This window comes from Heterocephalus glaber, unplaced genomic scaffold (genome assembly GCF_053883595.1).
Source record: "Heterocephalus glaber isolate CG9 unplaced genomic scaffold, H.glaber_assembly_v1.0 deba00001572, whole genome shotgun sequence".
Lineage (NCBI taxonomy): Eukaryota > Metazoa > Chordata > Mammalia > Rodentia > Bathyergidae > Heterocephalus > Heterocephalus glaber.
Genome location: NW_028258357.1, coordinates 8,274,865 through 8,291,729, shown reverse-complemented (window position 1 = coordinate 8,291,729; position 16,865 = coordinate 8,274,865).

Here is a 16,865-nt window from a genome sequence, read left to right as displayed (position 1 = left end):
GGGGAAAATCACAGAAGACTTCTTGAAAAAAAACTGATAAAACATAAAGGCAGTTTATGAGTTTGTTCCCCCAATACATTGTGTTATTACCCTGAAGCTGGCCCATTTATTCTCTGAGGTATGTTTTATAGAAATATTAAATCTTCTTTTTTCAGGTGAGAAAACAGAAATCCAGAGAGGTTAAGTAACTTGCTGAAGTTTCCTCAGGACATTTGCATTACCACTTCATAGCTCTACTCAAAAATCTGTTTCGCATCTCTCTACAAAAAGACATGGCATGGGGCTGGGAATTTAGCTCAGTGGTTTCACTGCCTGCCTCACAAGTGCAAGGTCCCAAGTTCGATCCCTGGTACCAAAAACAAACAAACGAACAAAAAAGACATGGCATGGCAAGTGCCCATCTTACAAGCTTTTCTTTTCCCTGAATGCAGATGGGGATACTTGAAGAGCTGAATTGCAGATAAACATGGACTCAGAATCATGGAGTTTGTGGCATATGTCATCCAGGTTGTGTTAGGGTCAAGACAAAAATTACTGTATTGAGGGCCTGGGGATTTAGCTCAGTAGTTCTGCCGCCTGCCTTGCAAGCACAAGGTCCTGAGTTCAATCCCCGGTACCAAAAAACAAAACAAAAACAACAACAAAAAAATTACTGCATTGTGATAAAATAAATGAAACAAAACAAGATCCACATCTTTTGAATCACTAGGATGTTGAGATCTATTGGATGATGATGGATAATTCTGACATATTTTTATCCTCTAGTTGTCTTGTCCTTGTCTTTTTTTCTGGAAATTCAACACCCTCTGTATTGGCTATTAAGCAATAGCTAAAGAAAATACTAATTAGTGACATTATTTACAAGTTTATGTTCCCTGCTTTACTGTAATCCTTAAGATAAGAGATGAGAAATATCCTAATATTTCTAGAGGCCATGGACATAATTTTCTATTTCAGAGGCCATGGACATAATTTTCACCATTTGAGCCCTTGCTTTGTGCCAGGCTAGATACTGGATGCTTATCTAGTCTTTGGTACTTTCTTGTAAGGCAGAGATTATTCTCAAAAGTGGTAAAGTGAAGGACTCTGTAGCTAGACTGTTAGTTTCAAATCCTGGTTCCCACTTACTAGCTGTCATACTTTAAGCAAGGTGATTAACCTCCCCATGCATTAATTTCTGTATTCCTAAAATAGAGACACTGTAGTGTAAGGGCATAGATTTAAATGAGTTAACACACTATTTTCTGAATGGTGCCTTGATCCTTATAAGTAATTAATACTTGTTAACTCTTCTGAGGAGGAAAACCTTTCCCTCTACTCTCTTAGGTTCAGTTTTGGGGGGCCTTCAAATTAAATTGAGAGAAGACAGACTAGCAAGAGAAAATATAGTTTTTTATTCATGTATGCATTAGGGAGTTCACAGAAAAATAGGACTCAAGGAGGTGCTTTGAATTTGGGTCTAATAGATGAAGGGGAGGGGGAGAAGTTTAGTTATGGGAAAATAAAGAATTTTTAGGTTAGGAAAGATAAATAAGCCCTTGGAATAATAGATGGGGGACATGATAGTTTCAGATGATTTCTTTTCCTTCTACTGCCCGGTGATAATACAATCTTTCCAGGTTATCAAACTCCTGGAAGGGGATTTATGACATTAGAATACTTTTAGGAAGGTTCAACTTTGAAGATCAGAGGAGTCTATAAAAAACTTCATTCACAGTGGTCTATCCCGACCCTTTTGACTCTTACCATCTCCATTTTGCATTCAGTTTACAAGGATTTATTCACCTAGTATTGCCTAAGTGGTAAATGGTGGAGTTGAGATTTGAACCCAGGCAGGCCAGACCTCAGACCTTTGATCTTTCCACTGAAAGAGATTACAGAAAGAGAAACCCTAATCTTGTCTCAGATTTCTGGGAGAAGATAAATTCTGTGGAATGAGTTGATTATCAGGCCACATTTCATCATTTGCAAAATGAGAATGTTGAACAATATGAAATTTCTACTTCCAAAATTAATTATGTTGTGTCTTTTAAGCATAAATCATAATGGGGAAGAAACTATGGTAATGTTTCACAGAAATGTACCAGATGAGCCACTGTGGGGTGTGTGTGTGTGTGTGTGTGTGTGTGTGTTATCGTGTGTGTGTCCTCATCCGTGCATGCACAGATGCATATGTCATTCAGCTGCTCTGAGAAGAGTGATTGTCTTTGGAAGGAAAAGGGAAGATCCAAAGATGTAGACAGTTTAGTTGTTTATTTCTACCGCATACGCAGTTGTTCTAGAATCCTGCACGTTCTCAGGGAGTGTCCCCCAAGCCCTTTCCAAAAGGTGATTGGCAAGGGAAGTTCTTCTAGAAGAGATAAGTGGCTTCTTAAAGTAAACTCAGAATAAATGGAGTACAAATTCTGTTTACTAAACATTTCCTGGATGACGACCACTAACGTGCAGACCTGCATGGTGTTTTCTTTGAGAAGCGGAAGAAATGAAGTTCAATACTGTTTCTGCATCATTTGGGAAAGGTATTTGGAAACTGCCCCAGTTAGAAGAATGCATCCTTTCTGAGCAAAACTCAAATCTATAGAAAGAGATGTTACTGTGTGGGAGACAAGTTTAATTTGGAGAATTGAGAGAAGTCGGAGAATTTTGAAAGTTTATCACGACAATTTTTAAATACCTTCCTAGTAGTTTAATAAATTTCTAGAATTCTTTGCACAGATTTTTCCAAGCAGTGTACCTCCTTTCTGCTAAATATCCTTTGCATTTTGCAAGGCTGTGTTTCAAAATTGTGGGTGTTTGCAACTGATGGTTATTCTTACCAAGGCTCTTCTCTTACTCTTTCAAGGAGAGATAGGAGAGAAGTATGCTTGAACCAGCTGATTCAAATGTTCTTTTATGTTGTTGTTTCTCTTCTTTCTTTCTTTAACAAAAATACTGGTCTTCTTAAATATTTCATTCATTTATGTTGGGTCTTACAATGCTAATGTAGTAGCACCATTCTTGTATTGGTTCTCATTTTTCAAGATAATTTCTTCAGTCGAAGTGCAGGCCAACTAAAAACTGGATTTTCAGGGGCCAGGGATTTAGCTCAGTGGTTCTGCCACCTGCCTCGCAAGCGCAAGGTCCCGAGTTCAATCCCTGGTACCAAAAACAAAAAACAAAAAAACCCCCACTGGATTTTCTGGTGTGGTGAGGCCAATAATTATACTAAAAACAAAGGATAACATAGGAAGAGGAGTTGAATGATTCCACAATGACATTGAGTTGTAAGTTATCGAAAGGGAGCACAGTCTGCCTTTTTATCCCACAGGGAGAAAAACAGAAACAAAAACAAACAGAAGTGAACCAAATCTAAACATAAGGAGCATTGTAAATAAATAAATCACCATTGACCCCAAGAGCCTACCTGCATGGGGAAGAGAGCTGGGCTATAGCCCATTAAACCAGAGAAACAAGAAAGGAAATAGGGGGGATTGCCACATGACTAGGGTTCTAAGGAGCCATAAAGAGAATGAAAACTAAATCCCACTGACGTGTAGATTTGAGGCTTAACGAGTCCCTCACCAAAGTGGGTGGAACTCCCAGGTCGCCAGAAGGTCATAAAGGACAGAGGAATCACAGGCAACCTCAAATCACACCTTCCAAGGGAAGATAGGGTTAGGCCAGTAATTTGACTGAGCTTGAGTAGGGTGAGCTAATGCTCTGTCAAGAGGGGATGGAGAGAATTTTATTTTTGGAGACTATTTCTTAATTTGAGGGGATAATCAGTAATTTTAGGATTTTGTTATTTTAAATGCTCCTTGGTTATTTATTGGTTGGAAGAATGAGGTTTTCAACATGTGCCTAAACAAATGGATTTTCTCCTTTTCTTTCCTAAAGCCCCTCTTCTCTGTAAAACTCAGAGCTTTGCACTTGTAAATTAGAAAACTTTAATGGAACCAACTTCCTGGGCTTGGGAGTAAGGCTGAGCTGTGTGTGTATCCCAGCAAATGGTAAGCAATTGTGCAGGCCTAAGCAAGACACAGTGGCAACAATGTTAGTGTCGGGGCTGTCTAAATCTCAGGCTTGTCATGGGACCAAAGGCTGTGAAATGTCTGGTACAGGCCCTGACATGTACCATAGTAACTTCTGGCCCCGAGCAAGGACCCTCATCTCTCTTGATCTCAGTCTTGTCTGCTGTAGAAGAGCCATAATGGTAATCCTTTGAGGGTCATTGTGCAGCTTGAATGTGATGACCTGCTTTCCAGCCTTCTTAGCAAACTTTTCCTTCAAGTCTTAGTTGAAATGCCACCTCTTCTGTGAAGCTTTTTGAATTTTATAGGCAGATTCAGGACTTGATTTTAAGGTGGCCGTATGGCAGTTTGCCTTTATTGCTAACGTATAGTTCCTCATGTTCTGGAATAAATACTGGCTGTACTGTATTCCTCCATCTTTGTGGCACAGTCTTTTTATGTAGTACAGTTGTTTAAAAAACTAGGCTTTCAAATGGGTTGAAAATCTTAGCTCAACCAGTACTATCTGATGTTGAACTAGTTACATAACTTCCGTGAAACTCAATTTCTTTAAGTATAAAATAAGAGTGGCAATACCAGCTTATAAGTACTATTATTAACCCTTCACCTAATAGTGCCTGGTCATACCAAATGTGCCATAAATATTTGTAGAATGCATGAACAAATAGAAATATTATGCATATTAATAGAATGCATCTGTAAAGCACAATGTCATGTACTTCAAAGACTCTTAATAAGTATTTCCAAAATGAATTTTAAAAAGCAGTCTAGGTCACTACATACTGTTATATAGGTAATGTGTAGTTGCTTATGCCCTAGGAGCACAAATGATATAAGGCTTATGTAAAGTTTTGACTTAGGAGAAACATGCAAATAAATGAACATTCAATAAATAAAATGATGAGTCACTCAGAGATAAGAAAGTGTTTGGGAATCTGATATCCTAATGCATTTAGGAATGCTACTATATAGAATTTTTTTGAAAAAAAAATTAAGAATCTTCACTCAATCCTTTCACTATGTTAATTTTCACTTTAGTTTATCATTTTTTGATTTCTGCTCTCATTTGAATCATTTCATTTCTCCTATTTGTTTTGTATTTACTATCTATCTTTTAATGCAGGAACCTTAGACCCTTAATTTAAGACCTTTCATTCATATATATATATATATATATATATATATCTCCAAAGCTATCATTTTCCCTTTAATCACTGTGTTAGCTGGATATATTGTATTTTCATTATTATTCATCTCAAAATATTTTCCAACTTACACATTTCCTTTTACTGTGTACTTGATCCTATGGAGTATTAGAAGTATGTTATTTGATTTCCAAACATTTGGGATCTTTTTAGGTACAGCATTTTTCTATTGATTTCTAATTTACCTTCATTGTGGTCTAAGAATTTACAGTACTTTGTATAATTACAACCGTTTAAAATACTTAGATTTGTTTTATGGCTTAACATATGGTTGAAATGCATTTGTTGTTGGATGAGCATAGTGCTCTATAACTATCAATTAGTTCCAGATAGTTATCAGTGTTTAGATCTTCTATATATATATTTTTTGGTACCAGGGATCAAACTCGGGTCTTTGTGCTTGCAAGGCAAGTGGTGGAACCACTGAGCTAAATCCCTGGCCCTAGAGCTTCTATATTTTTACTGATATTTTGCCAGTTGTTCCAATAATTGCTGAGACAAAGATGATTAAATCTATGACTTTGTTGGATTTCCTGTCTTCCTCTTTAATTCAATCAATTTTACTTTAGGCATTTTGAAGCTCTGTTAGGTCCATACTCTCAATTTTAAAAAAATCTTACAGATGAGAAAAATTAAACATTGTAATATGCTTTAAAAATGAAAACAACTTTTGTTTGAGTGATTATAAATGTGTTATAGATTCAAATTACAAAATCCATACCTGGCCTACGTTCATAATTTGTTTTTTTGTTTTTTTGAGACAAGGTCTGGCTATTTAGACCAGGATGACTATGAACTTGCCATTCTTCTGTCTCAGCCTCTCTGGTGCTGGTATTATGGCCATGTTCCATCATTCCTGGCTTATAAATATTTTTTAAAAGTACTCTTATAAAGGACTCATATTTGAAAAAGCATACTTTGGGTTTACATATTTATATATATGGAGAAAGAGAGATTTGCATAAGTGGGATTATATTTATTTTTTAAAAGCCAGGTTTATTTTCAAATTCAACAATTTATTGAACTTCTTTCTACTCACTGAGCATAACTTTACCTCACCTTTTTTTAAGAAAAAAGTATTTCATGTATGAATGTACAATAATTCATATCATTTAGCTCCTAATCTAGCTCCTACTGAAGAATATTTAGCTTTATATTTTTACAGTTTTTCATTATGATCAGCAAATACTACAGTGACAGTCATTGGTTTATGCTCACTGAATGATGTGCTTTTGGGTAAATTCCAAAGGCCTGGGAGGTTTTTTTCATCGGATTCATATTGCTGGCTTCAGACTGGCCACCCTCATGTCACTGGGCATGGTTACTCTTTCTCAGTCAGTGGAGTGAGGCCCATTTTAAAAGCTGAGTTTCTCTCCACAACATGAAAGATCATGCAATGCCAGGTCAAAGTTATTGTTAATAAAAATATTGAAGACTGGGGGGAAGAAGGAGACACCATGAACTTTCCGCTTCTTACTCTCTCTCTTCTGTGACCTCGTGATATGGAAGTAGAAGAAACAATTAATGCAGAAGAGAACAATCAAATTTTATTAGAAATGTGTGAGATATGGAAACCTGGCCTTGAGTATTTTAACCTTGAGTTTCTGTTTTCTTCAACATATTACTCTCAAGAGAATGACTCTACCCTTCATGTTAGTGCCCCACATTTAGAAGTAATATTGCAGGAGACAATGTGTCAGCGTAGGAATGCCCAGGGAGGGTGGTGGTAGGCGCTGGAGCGGGTGTCATTGCCTGCTCTCTGTATTCCAGGTGCTCTACACACCCTGTCTCACTCATTCCTCCACATCAAGTCTGTAAGTTAGGCCATGGTGTTATCAACAATTTTATTGATTTATTTATTTTTTGCAGAGAGGGAACTCTACTCTCTCAAAGGGCAAGCATACCCTGTTCGGGCTGGCAGAATGGGATTAGGTGCAGGCTGTGTCTACACTAAGGAACAAGCTTTCTGGTCTCCAAGACTACGCCTCAGGGAGTGGGTGGGGGAAGGCAGGAGCTGGAGGTGGAGGGTGGGAGAGATTTCTGTTCTCAGGGGACAAAAGCTTCTGTGAGCCTCGGGGAACCTGCTGGCTGTGTTCAGAGATCAAGACTCAGAACTGTCGCGAACTGCCCCTGGTTTTGGCAACAGTAGGGCTTATGTTTGTTTCCAGAATTCACAGTAGTGATCACAATGAGGCTGTGTTCATATGTAATCTGGTTTGACAGAAATTAATTTTTAATAAGAAGCTCCATTCAGTCAAACAATTGCCCTTGAGGGCCCATGTCAGGGTCTGTGGCCTAGGGTTGGGCACTGGGACATTGTGTATTCTTGCCTGTGGCCTTGAGGGGAGGAGTGGAGAGAGAGACAGGGAAGGGGGAGAGAGAAAGAGAGAGAGGGAGAGAGAATTGTGTGTTGGGGGAGGAGGTACTGACTGGTCTGGTCTCAGTCAGATTTCAAGGCAGGACTGTGTGTTATTCTAACCAGAAGCTGCTTCTGCCAAGAAGAGTAAGTGCAGTTGTCCCTTGGATTCCTCATACTCACTGCCCTTTGCACAAATTCAGGGTCTGGCAGGTGCTCAGGGTATGACCTTCACTGGGGTATGATTTTATTAAGTGCTGCTGGCTCTGCACTGTGATTTAACCCTAACAACAACCCTCCCGGGTCCAGTGTCACCAACACCATTTTATATATGAGGAAAACTAAGGCTCCAAGAGGTCAGCTAGCTCAGATTTCTACACCGGAAGCTACGAAATTGGGAGCTAGGAAGGACTCCACAAATCATTCTTTATCCTCTCAGTGGCAATGAGTCTCCAACCTCACCCTTCTTTTGAGGAGCAGTTGTGGGGGATTGGAGGCCCTATTTCAAGTCCATCCCATTTCTTCCATCTCTCGATGGAATTGCACAAAACCACCGTATTTATTTATGCCCACTACCAAGTTGTCTTCTGAAGCTCTATGTCGCATCCTTTGCTTGTCACCAACGCCAGTGAGGTAGTGTTTATGCCACTTTCAGAAGACTTGGGGCTTCCGTGTTTTCTCTTCTGGAGGCTGCTTCCATTTTTCTGTGCATTTGTTCAGGAAATGCACATTTTATTTTTTTCCTGGTTCTGCGAAAAGACAGAATCTTTCAGCTCGGCCTTCTCCGTGTGGGCGGCCCTGCATTTTCAGCACAGCATACTTATCCTCCAGCCACCCCCAGAGGCTTCATCAGGAGACACAGTGACTTCTCTCCTAAATTACAGAGTGGCTTAAAAATAGAGTGCAGGAGTTCCCTTGTCAGGAGAGCTGTCAGGCTGCCCACTTTGACAGCCTTTCCTACCTAATTTTGTGGGTACACGTCAAAGCATTTTTATTTTTATTTAAAAAATGTTCTGCTTAAGTTATCTAGAGCCCTGAAATTACCAAAAAGGTTCATTTAAAGCATCTCAGGATGCCTTAAAAAAAATGTTCTGTTTCCCGACTTAAAATCACGCACGATTTGATTTTCTATGCCTTGCCATCTTTTCAGGGGTATTGTTAGTATGAAAATGAGTTTTAAAAATACACTCAAGTGGAGGAGGAAGCCCTGACACAGAACTCTGCTGTGTGTCATGGCTGACTGAGTTGGGGGCTCAGAGCTGCTCTGGCACTGGGCATATATCTGCTTGCATAGTGAATGCAGCAAAAAGAAATGAAATTTTAAACAAATAAATAGACGACAAATAAAAACGGAACACACAAGATACAGCCTGGAAGTAAAGCAAGAATTAGTAATAACAATGGTGATAAAACCCCCACCACTAGCTAGAATTGCCAGGAAAGAAAATGGCCTGCTACTTGGACAAATATTCTTTGGCTAATTCTGTTCACGGATTATAAGATTTATTGAAACATTTTGTCCTTTGTGTGGGGGAATCTAAAAAGATCCACTTCTTCTGTAACCTTTTGTTTCTCCCTTCGTCTGCTCTTATTTGCACTCTCCGGCTCCTCCCTTATATGGCTGTCCTGGAAGTCTAGGAATTTGAATGTTATGTGAAAGGTTAATTCTAATTGGGCTCAGTGACATTCCTGTCAAAAGGGAGACACATGGGGGTCACCCTGCAAGAGACCCACGAGGACGCCCATCTGCTGTCGTGCAGCGTCTGTTTCATTCCTTTCTCTCTGAATACCAGTCTTAGCTAAACCAGTCTTACCCAATCACCCTCTCTACCCCTCCCCTCCAACTGTTTCCTTAATTAGCAGGGCAAAGACGATTCCCTACCTTTTCTTTGGCATTTCATCTTTGCAACAGGATGTTTACATCGGTGATCTCATTTATTACACAGAGAAACCTGTGAGATAAGGAGGACTGGTATCATTAAATCATGTTCATTTTACAGCTGAAGAACTGGAAGTCTTGATGGGTTCTGGTTATTGCTTAGGATGGCACGGCTCATGAAACTCAGAGGCCCGTTTCTCTCTCCCAGCTCCCGGCTCCTTGGCGCCCTGTTTGGGTGGATTTTTTTTAAACAGAATGCTTCCTGACTTTGGACATCAGGCACCATTTGTGGATACAAGTTAGAGATAATTTTGTAATATGAAAGCTCACCCGGATTTATGCCTCTATATTAAATAAGCTTTCCTTGCCTCAATCTAAATGACTCCATACTTCAAAAAGTAATTAGCTTCCATTACTTAATAAATATTCCCACTGACCTAGTTTAGAGTACAGCAGTGAAGAGAAAAGAGAGAGTCTCTCCTTCATGGAGCTTACATTCCAAGCAAGAAGACCAAGAATAAATAAGGAAATCAATACATGTACGATAGGTCTAGTGGTGAAAAGTGCTGAGGAAGAAAGGAAAGGGAAGGGCTGGGGATTTAGCTCAGTGATTTCGCAGCCTGCTGCACAAGTGCAAGGGCCCGAGTTCGATCCCCAGTCGATCCCCAGTACCAAAAAAAAAGAAAGGAAAGGGAGATGAGTCGAGGATTGTTGGTTTATATGAGGAGATCAGGAAAGTCAAGGATCTCTGAAGAGATGCCCCAGGATTTGAAGAAGTGCTCCAGATTTGGGGGACAAGCCGTTCTAAGAAATGGTGTTGGCACATACAGGGGCCCTTGGGTGTGAGAAGGCCGGCCAGGGTGGAAGAAATGCACTGAGGGTAGCCTAGCCGGAGCTGAGGGGAGGGATCAGAGAGGTGGGCAGGGCCAGAGCCATAGTGAGAATTTGGGCTTCAACTGAGAGTGAGATGGGGCACCCCAGGAAGGGTCTGAGTGTGGGATGCTGGTGTCAGAAAGGGCGGTTAGACAAATGTCTACAACCTGCTGGGCTATGGCCCAGTTCTGACCCTTTCCACCCCAGCCTCTGTCCTACTCAATTGCTTTTCATTGCTCACCAGGGATGGCTATGTAGCTTGCATGGCCCAGTTCAAAAAAGAGAATGTCGTGCCTCTTGTTCAAATAGCAGGAAAAAAAGTACAGTTAAAGGTACTAAAATATAAAGCTTTTTCCCTTTCTTCTGTAGCCTTGCTGTCAGATTGCTACAGTATTTTAAATTTGCTATTTCATAAAATTCTAAGGAACAACATTTAAAATTATTAGCTTGAATTTTGCCGTTCATCTTTATGCTGTACAATGCCAGTTTTCAAAGCAAATCTGAGCACGAGCATTTTGCTGGTATGCAGAATCACCACAGTGATGCAGTTCCTGTTTTGTAATTCATTCATTCTTACGTATTTTGCTTTCCCCAAGACAGTGGAAATGCTGCACGAAATGAGCTCCGTTGTTTTTATTTCCTGATATGCAAGATTCTCCAACACTCTACTCTTGCTTCTAATGAGTAAGGAAGGACTGAAAGGAAAAAGGAACTATTGGCGCCTAAGCCTTCTCTCTCTCTCTTTTTTTTTTTCCTGGAGGATTATTTTCAGGGTAAGTAGCTGGCTATCCCAGAGAAGAATTAAGAGAAACAAAAGGTCTGATAAGAAGAACAAGAATGCCTTTCTTCTTGCTGCATTCTGGTTGGAATAGAAAGCATGGGCCCTTGGTGTGGACAACCCTCCTACCTAGTCACAAACGTAACATGCTTGTCTTAGACTAGCTTCCAGTTTTGCCGAACTCCCGGCCATCATACATCCACCGTAATTCTGTGTTCATGTGACATCTTAAAGGCCATATGGGAATGCAGGGTGATGAATGGTGGACACATAGAATATGAAGCTCTTTTTTTTTTCTTTTTCTTTTTGCTCATGTGCATGCCCCACTGTCCCATTTGACTTAAAACACACACACACATGCAACAAACAAAACGATCGACAATTTTAGAACAGTGACATCAGAACGTCAAATCACGTGCATGCCTTCTGCACGGGCCTCAGGCCCATCAAGCCAAGCCTGTTTGTTCATGCTGCTTTTTCTAGAGTTAGACTGGCCCTCCTGGAACAGATGTTACAGTGCAGAGACTGGGGGAAAACAAGCCTATGGCTGGAGGCAAGCCCCTATGCCCCGGTCAGGTGATAGTTCTCACTGCCTGCAAGGAAGAGGCTTGGAGCAAACTGTGCTTGAGAAAAGCTACTTGTAGAACAGAGAAAGTTCTATCGGAGTCCCCCAGAAGGGTTCTCTCAGAAAAGCATAGGAGAAGCAAACAAAGGGTCGACAACAAGACTGAAAGGGAGGAAGTGGGTGGAGTGTAGATGAGGAGGAGAAAATGACAACGGGTTTCTCCAGTGGTGCCAAGAGGTGAAGAACCCCACTGGGTCAGAAAAAGGGGCATCAGCATGATAATGTGGCTTGGCTGGAGTTGATTTCAGTCTTAGGGGTTTTGGAAGGGATTGCCTCAAAGGAAAGAGAATACTACTAAAGTTAGTAAATAATCAGGGCCCAAGAATAAGAGACAAAGTTGGATATGACTGAAAAAGGAACTGATCAGTAATCTACTGATTTCTTTTGGTAATGAAGGGAAGAGAAATGACTTTAAGATGCTCATTGTGTAATATATATATATTATATATAATGTTTAATGCGATATATATATATATATATTCTCCCCCAAGAGGAGGGAGAATATGGAGGAGTAGATGGAGAAGTAGAATCACCTTGGGGTGGGATAAAATGTCAAGGAAAGACAAGCTTTTTGAATTGGGAGAAAATGAGCTCAGTCTTCATTTTTAGGTTGAAGAATAATGTCAGGAATGAGACATTGGAAAGAAACTGACTGCTGACATTTGTTTGTGATTTCTGGCTAAAGTTGTGGGAATGGAGATGTCACCTAAAAGCACTTAACACATGGGGAGCTCGTGTAGGGCCATATGTCTGTCTGAGTGGGGAGGGCTGCAGATCTCGCTGCTCCAGGGCTAAGGCTGTGGTGTACTCAGTGTTGCCCTGAGGCCAAAAGCGCGAGGTGCCCCTGCCTTGGGCCCCATGCTTGACAGGGTGCTGTTTTGATTTTCCTTGAGATAGGTAGGCAAGAGGTCGGAAAGGACAAGAAAACACACCCATCTGAGTTCTAGGCTGTCTTTTGAGACCTGGTTCTGGATACTCAGGGCTCTTGAATTCCTCAGACCTGATTCCAATCCCACGTAAGCCGCTTTTCTAAACTTGTCCTCCAACAGAAGACGAGTGGGTACTTCTAAGCTTGTGGGATTGCCAAGGGCCAATGGTTAGGCAGTTAAAACTCCTCTGATGTGCTGGGTAGGGCTGTCTCCAAGGATGCCCGTGAGGCTGCCTATGGTACAGGATGGACCTAGAAGGTAGGAGGGGTGGGCAAGGGGTATGGCAGGGCTTTCCTTGTGTCACCACGTTTCAGTGCATCACTCTGAGGAGTCTGAATTTGAACCTGGTACAATTGTTTTTGCTTTTTGAGACAGGGTCTCACTTTGTATTCCAGGCTAGCCCTCCCTCAGCCTCATGAGTGCTGGGATTGCAGGTGTGCACCACCACTACCAGTTTAAGAAGATATTGTTAAAGCAGAAGGATAGAATAGATTTTATTTTTTTATTTTTAAATTTTATTTATTTATTTTTTTCGTACCGGGGATCAAACTCAGGACCTTGGCGGTTTCAAGGCAGGCAGTGGAACCCCTGAGCTAAATCCCCGGCCCTTAGAATACATTTTATTTACTCATTTGTTCATTTATTTTTATAACTCATACTTATTCATTTGATATATAGATATTCAATCATTCTTCTGCCCTAGACCTGCCCCCACACAAACTCTTTCTTGGGTCAAAAGGCTTAGAAGATGGTGGAGGGTGATGAGACTCCCTCTCACTTCTTATTTCCCACATTGTCATGGTTTTGCTGTTGTCTTTAGTGATGACATGGAGAATGTGATCGTTAGAGTGGAGTGTCCACTTGATTGGTTTTGCTATATACCCCAGGATCGATGGGGCACAATCTTGGGTGTGGTCTGGGTCTATGTCTGATCCCGTGCCTTCTGATCCCTTCCTTTTCATGGGCAGTGTTCCCCTGCTCTGGTTCCCAGCCAATATGAACAAAGCAGCTTTGTGTCACCACACCCTTCTGCCATGATGTTTCTGCCTTAGAGCTAGCTGACCATGGACTGAATCCTCTTAAAATGTGAGCCAAATCAAACCTCTTCTTATTTAAGCTGTGGGTGTTGGATATTGTGTCCCAGAATAGGAAAGCTAATAAAGAGACCCTTAAAAAATGAGTAGCATATTCTTTTTGCCTAAATATGACCTCAATTATTTCTCTTTTTTGAATGAATATAGTTGTTTTTAGGTGAAGAATAAAAATACCTTGATGACTTAGGCATCATTTATCCCTTTGACACTATGTGCATGAGGGGAAAAGATGGACAGACCAGAATTACTGGCTAAACAGAGTATCTTGTTTCAATCAGATGCTCAGAAGACATTTTTTATTCTGGGAGCTGAAGCTAAGGTTTCTCCACAAATTGAGGAAGAAGCCAATGTTAATCTGTACAGACTGTTGTTTTTTCTCCCCTTTTTGCTTTAGGCTCAGATTGTGAATCTTTTTTCTCCCTTAGGCTTAAAATTAGGATTTTTTAAAATAAAGAGAAGTAAAATAGCTTGAGCAGGGAGAACTGTGTATCCAGAATGTTCTGTTGAGTTGGGATGTTCAGATTCTGCTTTGTCTCCAAATTAGGCAATCAGAGCAGAGGTCTGAGAGATTTTGAGGGGGGCAACTTTAGGATTTCTTTGTTATACACATGACCCCACTGATGTATGGACAGGATTGACAGACATGGGTTCAGTACTTTTCAATAGCAAGAAGGGACATTTCCTGAACCTCCTGATGTGCAGGCATATGTTGGACACATGGTATGTGTTATGTCATAATTAATATAATCTAATACAATTATTGTTCTCAATTTATGGTTAAGGAAACTGAGGCTTTGGGAAACTAAGCAGCAAATTTCACAGCTAGTCAGTTACTGAGAAGGACTTGAAAATGGTAATTTTTTTTATAACGACCTGAAAATGTTTATTATTCTTTTAAATAACAAAGCTCATGTTTCTGACCACAGTGTTATACAGATCAGCTTTCCAATGGTACTTGGTGTGAGGTTGGGATAATTATGTCATTTAATTTCTGGAAGATGAACACTTAGGGAGGCCAGCTAGTCTGCCCCTTTCAATCAATTAGTTGCAAAAGCACAGACCCAGAGGGGCTGTTTTTTTTTTTTTTTAAGGTCAAACACCCAGTTAATACCAAACAACACTCTAGGTGTGCTAGATTCCATATTGCCACTTAGTCTGCTACAGTCTGATGAAAGACTAGTTTAGAAACATAGCTTGAGTAATGACACATGGGGAGAGTAGAAATGTTTCCTTTTAAAATTCAGACTTGGAGCAGTATTGCCAGCCTTTTTTATTTCCCTGTTTTTTCTTTGCTCTCCAACCTGTTCTGTGAATTCTGAGAGCTTCCATACGGAAATACATTGCTGTGGTTTGGCCTCAACATCTCACACTAAGGATGAAGGCACAGGTGGCTTCTTCTACAACACTGATGAGAACAGCATAGATGTCCCCGATTTTCATACCTGATTATGCTGGTGGGAACAACCCTTTGCTTTTCATCCTGCATAAAAAAGAAACTGCAAAACACCTGGGTTGAAAAGTTGTTTGATAGATAGTACAAAGAATGTTCCCAAAATTTAGTGACCTAAATAGTAATCATTTATTTGTTCACCATCATGGGAGTCAGCAATTTGTGCTGGGCTCAGCTTGCATTGTCATCTCAAATCTCTCTGTGGCTAGAGTAGATGATTTGCAAAGTAGTAGATGGTTTGCAAAGATGGCTGTGACCATTCTATCCACCAATGTACAAGGATCATTGTGCAATGTGACTTTGCCACTCTTTCATCTGATAGATGAGATGCCACTCCTTTATCTCTGCCCCCATATCTGGGTTTAAACTTGTGACTTAGTTTGTCTAATGGGACATTAGCAAACATGACATAGCAGATATTTGAAAAGTGCTTGCACATTGAGGCCTGCTCTCTTGCGGCTGTGAACCTGAGCACTACCCTTTGGGGAATCCTCAACTGGCTTTGTGGAGAATGAGAAACCAAATGGCAAGAGATCAGCCCTCTCTGCTATTCTGGCTGACACTTCAGGCATGTGACCTAGGTCATCCTAGATCTGCAGTGTGCATCAAGTTGACCCAGAGTGGAAGAACTGAGAGAAATAAGAAATCATTGGTACTATAATATTCACTTTTTTGGCTTGATTGTTTAAATATTACATTTACTTCCCTGATCAGGTCTGATTTAAAGAGTTATTTTTGCTTTCTTAAAGAGTCTGGATGACTAGCTAGCAACTGAAGGCAGCTTTAATACATTTTGCTCCACAAAAATAGTTTTGTTGATGTATTGGACAAAAGAGTTGTCCAGATCTTGTGAAACTGGTGCTGTAAGGTAGGCAATCTTCATTGGCAAAGAAATTTAATCAATGAAAGGAAAGTCAAGATAATCTGTAGGTTCTACAGATTTGTAGAGTAGTTGTAAGCAAGCTGTTTTTCCTCCCTCTCACTGTAAGAATATCAAAAACAAAAAATACTTTCAAAAAATCAAATGGCATCTGTAACACCTTCCTAAAAGGGTGAAGGTCAAGTTTGTAAGCAAAATTAATGGAACTCATGAGTAAGAGAATTAAAACTAAGGATGGCAATCTAACGGATCATTTTATATTTCCCTTGAGATTTTAAGTTTTCTTCAAGTAAGACCAGGGAAAATCCCTTCATACTCTCACTTCCTGGGTTAGTAAATGGTTTACAATATTAGGTCTAATCACATAAATGTCTTGGGGGAAAAAAATCTCCTTATACTTTCAGCAGATGTTAGTGCGTAAAAAATCCACCAAGAAGCACTCTGCTATTACACCATTGGTTGTGGATAGAGATCTAATAAGGAAATGCTCATTTTGGCTAGGTTTTCCAAGTTCCTTGCTATTGCTCCCCTGTCTATTGGACAAAGCAGCTTCTGGCTGTGTGCTTTCAGAATCAAAATCAACTTGAAGCAGGGCCTACCTGAGCATTCCGTGTATGACTTGAGGCTGAGGGAGCTTCTAGAACACAAGATAGCCAGACTCATGGGACAGGGGCCCCATAGGGATTAGAAGGATTGGAGGCAGTGTTGGAACTAGTGGATCAGAAGGCTCCTGAGTTGTGAAAAGTTTAATCCATTCAGTCCTAGAATGGTTTATTTTGCAATGAA